General features: G+C 44.8%; 1 pseudogene; it reads left to right on the top strand.

The window, feature by feature from the left end:
- Positions 1–1,192: 1,192 nt before the first annotated feature.
- On the top strand, positions 1,193–7,889 carry LOC129147091 (T-complex protein 1 subunit beta-like; annotated as a pseudogene).
- Positions 7,890–10,697: the final 2,808 nt, after the last annotated feature.

The raw sequence follows: 10,697 nt of genomic DNA on the forward strand, positions 1-10,697 counted from the left end.
ACCATCAACAAAACAAGAAAGCCCACTGTATGGGATAACATATTTGCAAATGTTATCACTGATAAAAGTTTAATCTCCAACATCTACAAGGAACTTATACTACTTAATAAAAGGAAGATAAATGATCCAATAAAAAAATGGTCAATGGACCTAAATGGAATCTTTTTGAAAGAAGACAGAAGGAAGGCCAAGAGACATATGAAAACTTGCTCAAAGTCACTAATTATCCAAGAGAAGCAAATCAAAACAACAATGCAGTACCATCTCACACCTGTCAGAATGGCAACCATCAACAAATCAACAAACGACAAATGCTAGCAAGGATGCGGAGAAAAAGGAACCTTCATGCACTGCTGGTGGGAATGCAGAGTGGTGCAGCCACTGTGGAGAATGGTATGGAGTTTCATCAAAAAACTAAAAATGGAACTGCCATTTGACCCAGTAATCCCACTTCTAGGAATATATCGAAAAAAAAACTAGAAACACAAATCATAAAGGATATTTGCACCCTTATGTTCATAGCAGTACAATGCACAGTAAGATTTGGAAACAGCATAAATGCCTATCAGCAGATGAGTGGATTAGAAAACTATGGTATATGTACACAATGGAATACTACGCTGCTATAAAAAAGAAGGAATACTTACCATTTGCTGCATCATGGATGGACCTGGAGAGCATTATGTTAAGTGAAATAAGCCAGGCAATGAAAGAAAAATACCACATGATCTCACTCATTTATGGAAAATAAAGAACATTATAATCTGATGAACAAAAAGATAGATACAGAGGCAGTAAAGTACCGAAAGACTGTCAGATTACAGAGGGAAGGCTGGGGAGTGTTGGGGATGGGGGGAAAGATATCAACCAAAGGACTTGTATGCATGCATATAAGCACACCAATGGATACAAGACACTTGGGGTGGGTGGGATGAGGGCATGCGACGGAGGGTTTGGGAGGCTGGGGAAGGTCAATGGGGAAAAAAACGGGGATATATGTACTACTATATGTAATACTTTAAACAATAAAAAAAGAAATAAAAAGAAAAGAAAATAGAGGTCAGACCTTCTGTGAGTGGCCAAGGCCCCACCCTGCAGAGCAGAGCTTGTGGTGTGACATCTGGCTTCTCTCTCCTGGGATCTAGCCTGTGAGTTGAGAGGGAGAAGCATGAATTATCACCTCTTCGGAACCATGGCATCCCTGGCACCTGTCAACATCTTCCAGGTTGGTACTGATGAAGAGAGAGCAGAGACACCTAGGCTCTCTTCCTTTATTTGTACATCTCTGTGGGAGACTTGGTAAAGAGCACCTTGGGACCCAAAGGCATGGACACAATTCTGGGAAGCAGTGCAGGGGATGTCTATCTTATAGGGACCAATGAGGGTGCAGCTATTCTAAAAGCATCAGTGCTATTAATCCAACAGCCAAAGTGTTAGTTGATATGCCAAGGTTTCAGGAATGTGAAGTTGGTGATGGCACTACCTCTGTTCCTGTTTTAGCAGCAGAATTGCTAAGGTAAGCAGAATGTTTAATTTGACAAAAGATTCATCCTCAGATAATCACTGTGGGTTGGAGAGAAGCCACAAAGGCAGCAAGACAGGCTCTGTTGAATTCTGCACTTGATCATGGCTCTGATCTAGATACATCCCACCAATGTTTAGTGAACATTGCAGGAACATTATCTTCCAAACTTCTTACTCATCACAAAGATCACTTTACTAAGTTAGCTGTAGAAGCTGTTCTCTGATTGAAAGGCTCTGGTAATCTGGAAGCAATTCATGTCTTCAAGAAGCTAGGAGGAAATTGGATAGATTCCTATTTAGATGGAGGCTTTCTGTTGGATTAAAAAAATGGAATAAATCAACCAAAGTGAATTGAAAATTCTTATTGCAAATACTGGTATGGATACAGACAAAATAAAGATATTTGGTTCCCATGTAAGAGTTGATTCTACAGCAAAGGTTGCTAAAATAGAAGAAGCATAAAAGGAAAAAAAATGATGGAGAAACATTGAACATATTCTTAAGCATTGGATAAATTGTTTTATTAACAGGCAATAAATTTATAATTTTCTTGATCAGCTTTTTGGTGCTGCTGGGGTTATGGCTACTGAACATGTAGAACACCTGGCTCTTGTCACAGGTGGTGAAATTGCCTCTACCTTTGACCACCCAGAACTAGTGAAGCTTGGAAGTTGAAAGCTCATTGAGGAAGTCATGTTTGGAGAAGACATGCTCATTCACGTTTCTGGGGGAGCCCTTGGTGAGGTTAGCACTATTGTTCTTCGTGGTGCCACTCAATACAGGTTAGATGAAGCAGAAAGATCTTTGCATGATGCCCTTTGTGTTCTTGCACACACTGTGAAAGCTTCTAGAACAGTTTAAGGAGGAGGCTGTTCTGAGCTGCTCATGTTGTGTCACACCTGCCAATAAAACACCAGGTAAAGAAGCTGTTGCAATGGATTCTTGGGCTCAAGCACTGAGGATGTTGCCTGCTGTTATAGTTGCCAACGCAGGCTGTGACAGTGCAGATCTGGTGCCACAGCTCTGAGCTGCCCTTTGTGAAGGCAATACAACTGCTGGACTGGATGTGAAGGAAGGTGCTATTGGTGATGGCAATGCTGGGCATCACAGACAGTGTCCAAGTGAAGTGGCAAGTTCATCTGTGTGCAGCTGAAGCAACAGAGGTGATTCTGCATGTGGATGACATCATCAAAGCAGCACCAAGGAAAGGTGTCCTGATCAGCACCCTTGTTAGGCATTCCTGCATGCTGTTATGCTCTGGACCACTTCATAGCAACGTTGTTTGAAGGACTTCGACTTCCTATAGAAGACTGTGGCATCAAAGATTATCTGTGGTTCTTATATCCTTAAGTTTAGACATTTAGGTGACCTTTTACTTTAACATGTATCTAATTTATTTCCAGTTCATTGTCCATAAAATTCAGTTGTTTTAGAAGTCCATTTCTCATAATGTACATCAAAATAAAAATTTGAATAATTTAAAAAATAGAGGTTAAATTATAAATGAGATGCCTTTGAAAGACACCAGTAATGAACACACCAAGGTGAACCAACCCTCACAACCAGAGAAATAAATAAAAGTGCAGGAGGCTCATGTTCAGGAGACAGGAAGTTCCATCTGACACTATTTCCCCTCCAAACTGATCAGAGGATAAACTAAGACCAGAGTGTGAGCCTAGAGCCAGTGGACCAAGTGTTGGGGAGAGAGGAGCATCTGTGTGGGTCCCTGGGAACCAGAAGCATGAACTATAGAGACACCGACAGAGCTCCTGGGTCCTGTTCCTTCTGGGGAGTTTAGTGCTGGACTTGTAGCAGCTGCACTGCCTCCTTTGTGGTGTTTATTCTCTAGTCTCTGTTGTAGATCCAGTTTCATATATTGGGATATAGAAGAATCCCCATCATGACCCGGTGGGTTTAGGGGATGATGTGGTTAATGATTTAGGAATAACCATATTTGGGTCAGGAAAATCTTGTTATTGGAAACCTCAATGTCTTCATGTGACCCTTGGGACCGCTGTCACCATGTCCTGGCTCAGCTTCAGGTTTCCTGTCTGTGACCTGTCCTGGGGTGATCACATGTGCATGGACCTGTGAGAGGGGTGCTGGTGGATGAAGGGGGGCATGTAGGTTTTTACAGGGTTTGCTCTGCCTTTGACACTATGGGGGGAGCTGGGGAGAGTCAGCAGGGCTCTGGCCATGGAGCTCAAGGTCTGGGACAGATCTAAGGAGAATGTGGATAATGGAAAGCAGAGGTGATCTTGGGGCAGTTGTCCTGGGATACTGGAGGGACAGTAGGGCTTATGTGTACACCAGGACTCTGTCTAGCAGGTTCTCATGATCCATGTGGATTCCCCATGTGGAAGCTGAGACACATGTCAGAACAGAGCCCAGAGGGACCCATACAGAGGGCTACCCAGCAGGCAGCAGAGGGTTTCATCTCTGGGCTCCTCTTCCTCTCTGCTCTATGTAGAATTCTGAGAGCTGAGTCAGGACCTCCCTTGGACTGGTTCTGGTCCAGAAGACTGAGGGGTGGAGAGAATGAGGAGCAAACCCTGGCCATCATCCTCATCTTGAGTGCCTGCGGAGCCAGAGAGTGCACTGTGGCAGGGAGATGAGATTGCCTGGGAAGCTGCGGGGAGGGGGGCGTTGGGGAGCTCCTGGGGGCAGATCTGTGCCTGTCTGATGTAGGGCTTCCCTGGGGCAGATGAGGGCTTGTCTAAAGCAGAGGGAGTGAGCTGGGACACAGGGTGTGACTTCGCTGATGTTTCTCTTTGTGGAAACTGCGACCCTCTCCCAGGGATGGAGAGGTGCCCTGAATGCTCAGTGTGTCAGAGAGAAGAGAACCTACTGGGAGAATGGTCCCTGAGACAGGAAAGAGCTCATCTAGGAAAAGAGAATGGAGTTCGCACCATCGTTGTCCTCAGGGAGAATGTGAGCACTTAGAGCACAGATGACAAGGGGAGCGTGTCCCTGGGCCACTGAATAAGGAGGAGAGAAGGGAAACCCATGTTAAAGTAAAAGGTCCTCAGCCCCTCAGGGTGCCTGTTCCCAGGTACATGCCCTGACTCGGGCCTGAGCACCCCCTGCAGGTCCTGAGCCCTCTGTGGTGTCTAGAGCGCTCTCTGGTGCCCGCCCCCTCCTGGCGGACCTGGGAATCTCCTGAAGCTCAGGCCCTTCCTCTCCCTGCAGGAAGGTCTGTGTCTCAAACAGATATGCAGGTCAGGCTGATGGCACATGCCCAGTGTTTCTCTCGTGCATATTCATTCACATACTCAGTGTCTCTCATTCTCTGTACATTACCTTTTAAAATAGCAGCAAAGAAAACCTGGCTGATCCAAACCCCAGGATGAGTGGTCTGTGTTCACTCCTGACCAGGGAATGGGAACACCTGGGATCCCGGGTCTGGGTTGTAATTCACGAGCAGAGGGGGGCCTATTGGCATGTCCTCCTACTATATAGGGAGCTCTGGGGTTGGACACTGACATAAAGGATATCGTTGCAGAGTATGGTGTGTCCAAGGGCACTCACGGCTGATGAGCATTAGCCCTGGTACCTGGGTCTCTGCTCCTCCCATTTGGAACCAACTGCTTCCCTGAATCATCTCCTGACCTGAGTGCATTCTCACTGAGGGCTCAGTACTACCTGGCTGGATAAGATCGTGTAATAATTCAGCATGAAAATTAATGTAATAGAAAAATAGAAAGGGTAAAGTTCTAAACATGATACCTTGGAAGTTTACCTGTATTAACATAGTGAGGTGATCAACCGTCACAACCAGAGGTAGATTAAAGTGTGAGAGTGTCATGTTCAAGAAACAGAAGTTCCACCCGATTCCTTATTTTCTCATAAAGTGATCACAGGGTAAACTAAGAGCAGACCTTGAACCTAGAGCCAGTGGACCAAGTGTTGGGGGAGATTGGAGCCTGTGTGTGGATCATTGGGAAACAGAAGCATGAACCATACAGAGAAACAGTAAAGCCAGTTTCAAACGTTGGGGATATAGATGAAACTCAATGAAAACTAAGATTTTTTTATGACTATGTGGATAAAAATGTAAGAATAATTAAGTTTAAGTTATGAAAATCTTGTTATTGGAAACCTGACATATGCATGTGACGCTTGGGACCACTGTCACCATGTCCCCACATGATGGGGGTGGGTCAACTGGAACCTGCACCTGACTCAGTGCCACATTGTGGGGGAAGCTCCCTTGGAACATGATGGGGATTATCCGTACCTGAGGACTCACAGGTCCAGGGATCTTGTTTCATTACACTGCCATCTCCTTGTTGTTAAGCTCATTCAAGTTTTCTTTCATCACTTTCCTCTGAAAGAGCCCCACATATTTCCTAGAGTCATGAAGACACTTTGTTGAGAGTGTACAGGGGCTCAAGCCATTTGTGTGTTGATATTGTACCTTACATCTTTCTGGAGTTACCTTTCTAGTTCTATCAATTTTCTTGTGAAGTCTTCAGGGTTTTCTATATCTAATATCATGTCATGTCCGTAGATATAAAGAGGGACGATTTATTGGCTCCTTTCTAATTTACAGATTTATTTTTATTTTTTTCTTGCCACATAACTCTGACAAGGACTACCAGTTTTGTTAAATAGAAGTTGTCACTGGTGTGCCTTGGTCTTGGTCTTGATGTTAGAAAAATTGTGTTGCAATTTTTTCTATGTAGCATAATGTTACCAGTTTTCTATAGAAATGCAGCAGGTATTATGTTGAGGTATACCACTTCTATATCAAATTTATTGATAATTTTTATCATAAAGGTGTTTTAACATTTTCAATGGGATTTTTATATCTTTTTATATGACAATATAGTTTTCTCCTTTATTCTGTGGATGGGTGTATCTAGTTTACTGATTTATAAAGGTTGAACCATTCTTGCATTCTAGGACAATAGCCCACTTGATGGTAAATGATGCTTTCATGATGTTGTTAGGTTTTATCTTGTACTAGAGGCCCAGTGCACAACATTCCTGCACTATTGGGGGATCCCTCAGCCCCGCCTGCACCCTCTTGTAGTCTAAAACCCCATGGGGAATACCCAACTGCCAGCTTAGGCCTGCACCAGTTTAGGCTTCCACCACTGCCACTGCACTCGCCAGCCATGAGCCTGGCTTCTGAGTGAGCGGAGCTCCCCCTGTGGGAGTGCACTGAGTGTTAGGGGGCAGCTCTTGCATTGAGCTTCTGACCCCTGGTGGTCAGTGTTTGTCATAGGGACCGGTCTTTCTGCCGTTCGGCCGATTTATTTATTAGAATTTTATTATATAGGATTGTCGAGGATTTTAGCATTTATGTTCATCAGGGATATGACCTGTCATTTTTGTTTGTGTACTTATTTTGCTTTGGTATGAAAGTAGTGGTCACCTCAATAAATTAGTTTGGCAGTTTACCCTCTTTTTCAATTCTTGTAAGTGTTTGAGAAGAACTGATTGAGAAGGTACTCTTTTTTCTTTGAAATTTGGATAGAATTCACCCTTGAATCCATGTGACATGAACTTCCCTTTGCTGAGAGGCTTTGGTTATTACTTCAATTATTTTTAAAAATGCATACCCATCTGCAAAGTCAGGGAGAAATTTCAAACTGAAGCAACCAATAAGTGGACTGATAAACACAACTGTTGAACTTCACAGCAAGTAGGCAGCACTTGCACATATGTGGAGCTGAGCAGTGACAACCTAACCGGCGTCCTAATTCTGTATCCCACAGGTAGATCTGAGCAACATGAACTGACAGGGGAGCACCTCTAAGTCCCCACTCAGGGAAAGACCTTCCTCTATTAACTGCAGTTCTTGTCTGCTCTCTGCTGGCTCTGTGGTGGGCAGGACCAGCTCCTACCTGAGAATCACCATTCAAACACATGTCTGCTCTCAATTTTGAGAAGGAAGGGATTTTTTTGAAAAATCATACAAAGTTATTCCACTGAATATTTCTGTGCATGGAGAGGAACCAATGGAAACAGGAACAAGTCTCCTCACCACATTTAACAATTCCTCCTGTGAGAGGCTACACTCAGCCAGCATGAATCCTTACAGAACTAAGGCACAGTGCATTGGGGTCAGTGTGGAAATTGCAGTTGTTTGCAGACCACGTATTTATTTCATGTGCCATCCAAGTGAATGAAATAAAACCATGTTATCTTGTATAGAATTGATAAAGTGTGTTGTCCTGAGAATGCACCCTCCTTCTCTCCAATACCAGGAGCACAAGGAATCAGGTCTCAGCTGCTGCTCCCTGAAATCCACCATGGACTTGGCTGAATACACAGCTGTGAAGGACTCCCAGACCACGGCTGAGCTCAGCAGTGACACTGAAGCAAGGCCATTGCTGGGAGACTCACGCATCATCTGAAGGAAAGTTCTTCCAGAAGACATCTGCCACAGACTTGCTGGGCCTTCCTGGAATGCAGGGAGGTTCATGAAAGTTCCATATTTCATGGACAGAGTTTGATGCGGGGGCCTGATGCGGCGGGGGCCAGACATGGCAGGGATCTCCCTTTTCCATGTCGCGCGCAGAAAGAGAGATGAACGAACCGGTTCTAAATGGAGGTGGCCAGGGATTGAGAAAATAATAGAAATAAAGAAAACAAGACGCAGAAATAGATTCATGAAGCTGGGAGCCTGGGTGGATCTTTCTGTGTCTGGCTGAGGCCACAGATCTAGACTGCAAAGCTGAGGCTTTATTTATAATCAAGGACAAACAAGGCAATTGACAGTGTTCTTATAAGTTTCACTTGTTTTGGCAGCACTTGCTGTCCCTCCCACAGCCCACTAGCTACCCAGGAAGGATCTAGGGATCTGTTACAGGATCAGGCTTAATTATGCTGGAAGGGGTCTGCCCTCCAAACGAACTTGTTTGTGACTTTGCCAGCAGGTCAGTCCGAGGCTTAACCCTATAACCGCTTCCTACAGTTTGATGTGTGCTGATGGTGTCCCCAGGCTCACCAACCCCTGTGCATTTGTCTTCCTCCAAATGAAAAATGCCTCCTGTGCTGCATCTGAGAGAGTCCCTACTAATTTAATAAAAATGTTATAATACAAAGCCATCAGTGGTAGTCACAGGACAATAGGTCTAGGGAGAATCTGGGAGAAGCTGTTATATAGAAAGCAAGCCCAGAACCCTCAGAGGAAACAGCCATAAACACCACCTGCAACTTGCTCCTGGGGCTGCAACACAGAATCTGTGAGGCCTGTGCTTCCCTAGTGCCCTGAGCGCCCCCTGTAGCCCAGCCCTGCTGTCTCCTCAGGGAGATTTGTGTCTGGGCTCACACTGACTCCCCTCACTGTGTCTCTAGTACAGTAATACATGGCCATGTCCTCAGCTCTTATGCTGTTCAGTGTTAAGTAAACTTGGCTCTTGGATGTGTCCCTGGTCATGCTGAGGCGGGATTTCAGTGTTGGGTTATAGTTTGTACTTCCATCATACCATACAGCCCTAACCCACTCCAAACCCTTTCCTGGAGCCTGGTGGGTCCAGTGCACACCATAGCTTGTTAGAGAGAATCCAGAGATAGTGCAGGTGAGGGTGAGGGTTTGTTAGGGCTTCACCAGTCCTGGTCCCAACTTCTGCAGCTGCACCTGGGACAGGAAACCTGGGGACAAGGAGCATCAGTCCTGTCAGTCAAGTGCAATAACAGCCATCCCATTGACCCCTGTATGACCCTTGAGACCCTCACCTTGGGGGCTGTCACCAGGCACAGGAGAAGACCCAGCAGTCTCATCTTCTAAATCACAGCTCTGCCTTCCCAGAGACCTAAGCCCTGTGTGAAGAGAGAGCTGTGAGCCTGCACAGCCCAGGAGAGGATTTACCCTGGAGCTTGAACAGAAATTTGCATGTGGGGCAACCATTCTTATACATGTAGGGCCTGAGGCTTAGGATACACTGGTCTTTCTGAGGCCTGTGTGGCGGCATATCTTCCCTTGATCTCACTCAGAATGTAAATCAGGGACAGAGGGCCACATGAGTTATGAGTCTCATTGGATTCAGGTCAAAGCACAGCCTCACCTTTCTGAGCATAAGAGGAAACATGGACCAGAAGAGCAGGTTACACTTTTTCCTTCTCATGCATCTTTCAAACAGATGCAAAAGGGACTAGTATTTGTTCAGACAATTTCTGAATCTCAGAACCCTAATGAAGCCAAAATTTCTAAATTTTTAAGTCTCATGTTGTACAAACACTTTCTACCCTTGTTTAAAAAATAAAAAGGACAGACATTTTTAATATTTTATGTCCTAATTTGCCACATTACTTTGACCTGAGAAAGTACTCCTCAATCCCAGGCAGTTGGACACCCCTTACTCTTGACGCTGCAAATTTTATAATTGTGACTACTTTGGGCACTTCCTGTGCACACTTTTCTTGTTTTCAGAGACCTCAAACTAGTTACATCAGAAATAATCGTGGTTTTAAATGGAGAATATACAAGACATGAAGGTAGTGATCATGTATGTGTACTGCCCTGAATCATTCACAGGTGGAAATGCTGGTAGAAGGAGATTGACCTGTGTTCTCAGTCTAGTGTTATCAGTGATGTTGGGGTTCAGAGTGAGGGGAATTGGAGAATTCCTAGCATTCATTTTCTCACAGGAAACGGAACTTCAACCCTGTCATGAAACCTTCCCAATCAACCTCCCTCTGCCCTGTCCCTGGGGATGCTCACTGTGGTGAGAGGGTGTTGGGCTCTCCCCTACAACATACATCCTTAGCTTGTAATTCACACATTCTCCCATCAGACACATGATTCTGAAATATATTATCTCGCTAAGCTTATAAGTTAATTCCTTTGTTGGAATATTTGGTGGGACAAATATTTTTTTTATTAGGTTCAATTCATCAGTACTTTCTTTGGTGAGTACTGTTTTGTGTGTTTTTACAAAGAACTCCTCAGAAAATGCTGAATTTCCACAGTCCATGTGGATTGGCTACAACAGCCACAGGGACTGGAGCAGGTTCTGGTACCAGAGAGGAGCACTGCTGGGAAACTACCCATAAATCTGGACGTGACTGTGGAACTGGCTAAGGGAAGGAAGCTGGACTTGTTTTGAGGCAGATGATAGAAATATGCCTGGTGTTCATGGAAAGAGAGTTACTGTATATGTGGGTATAAAGCCTCCTCCAGTGAAGGCCCGGAAGTCAGTGCAGGGCATGATAAAGACTGC

The sequence above is a fragment of the Eptesicus fuscus genome, chromosome 24 (genome assembly GCF_027574615.1).
Source record: "Eptesicus fuscus isolate TK198812 chromosome 24, DD_ASM_mEF_20220401, whole genome shotgun sequence".
Classification (NCBI taxonomy): Eukaryota; Metazoa; Chordata; class Mammalia; order Chiroptera; family Vespertilionidae; genus Eptesicus; species Eptesicus fuscus.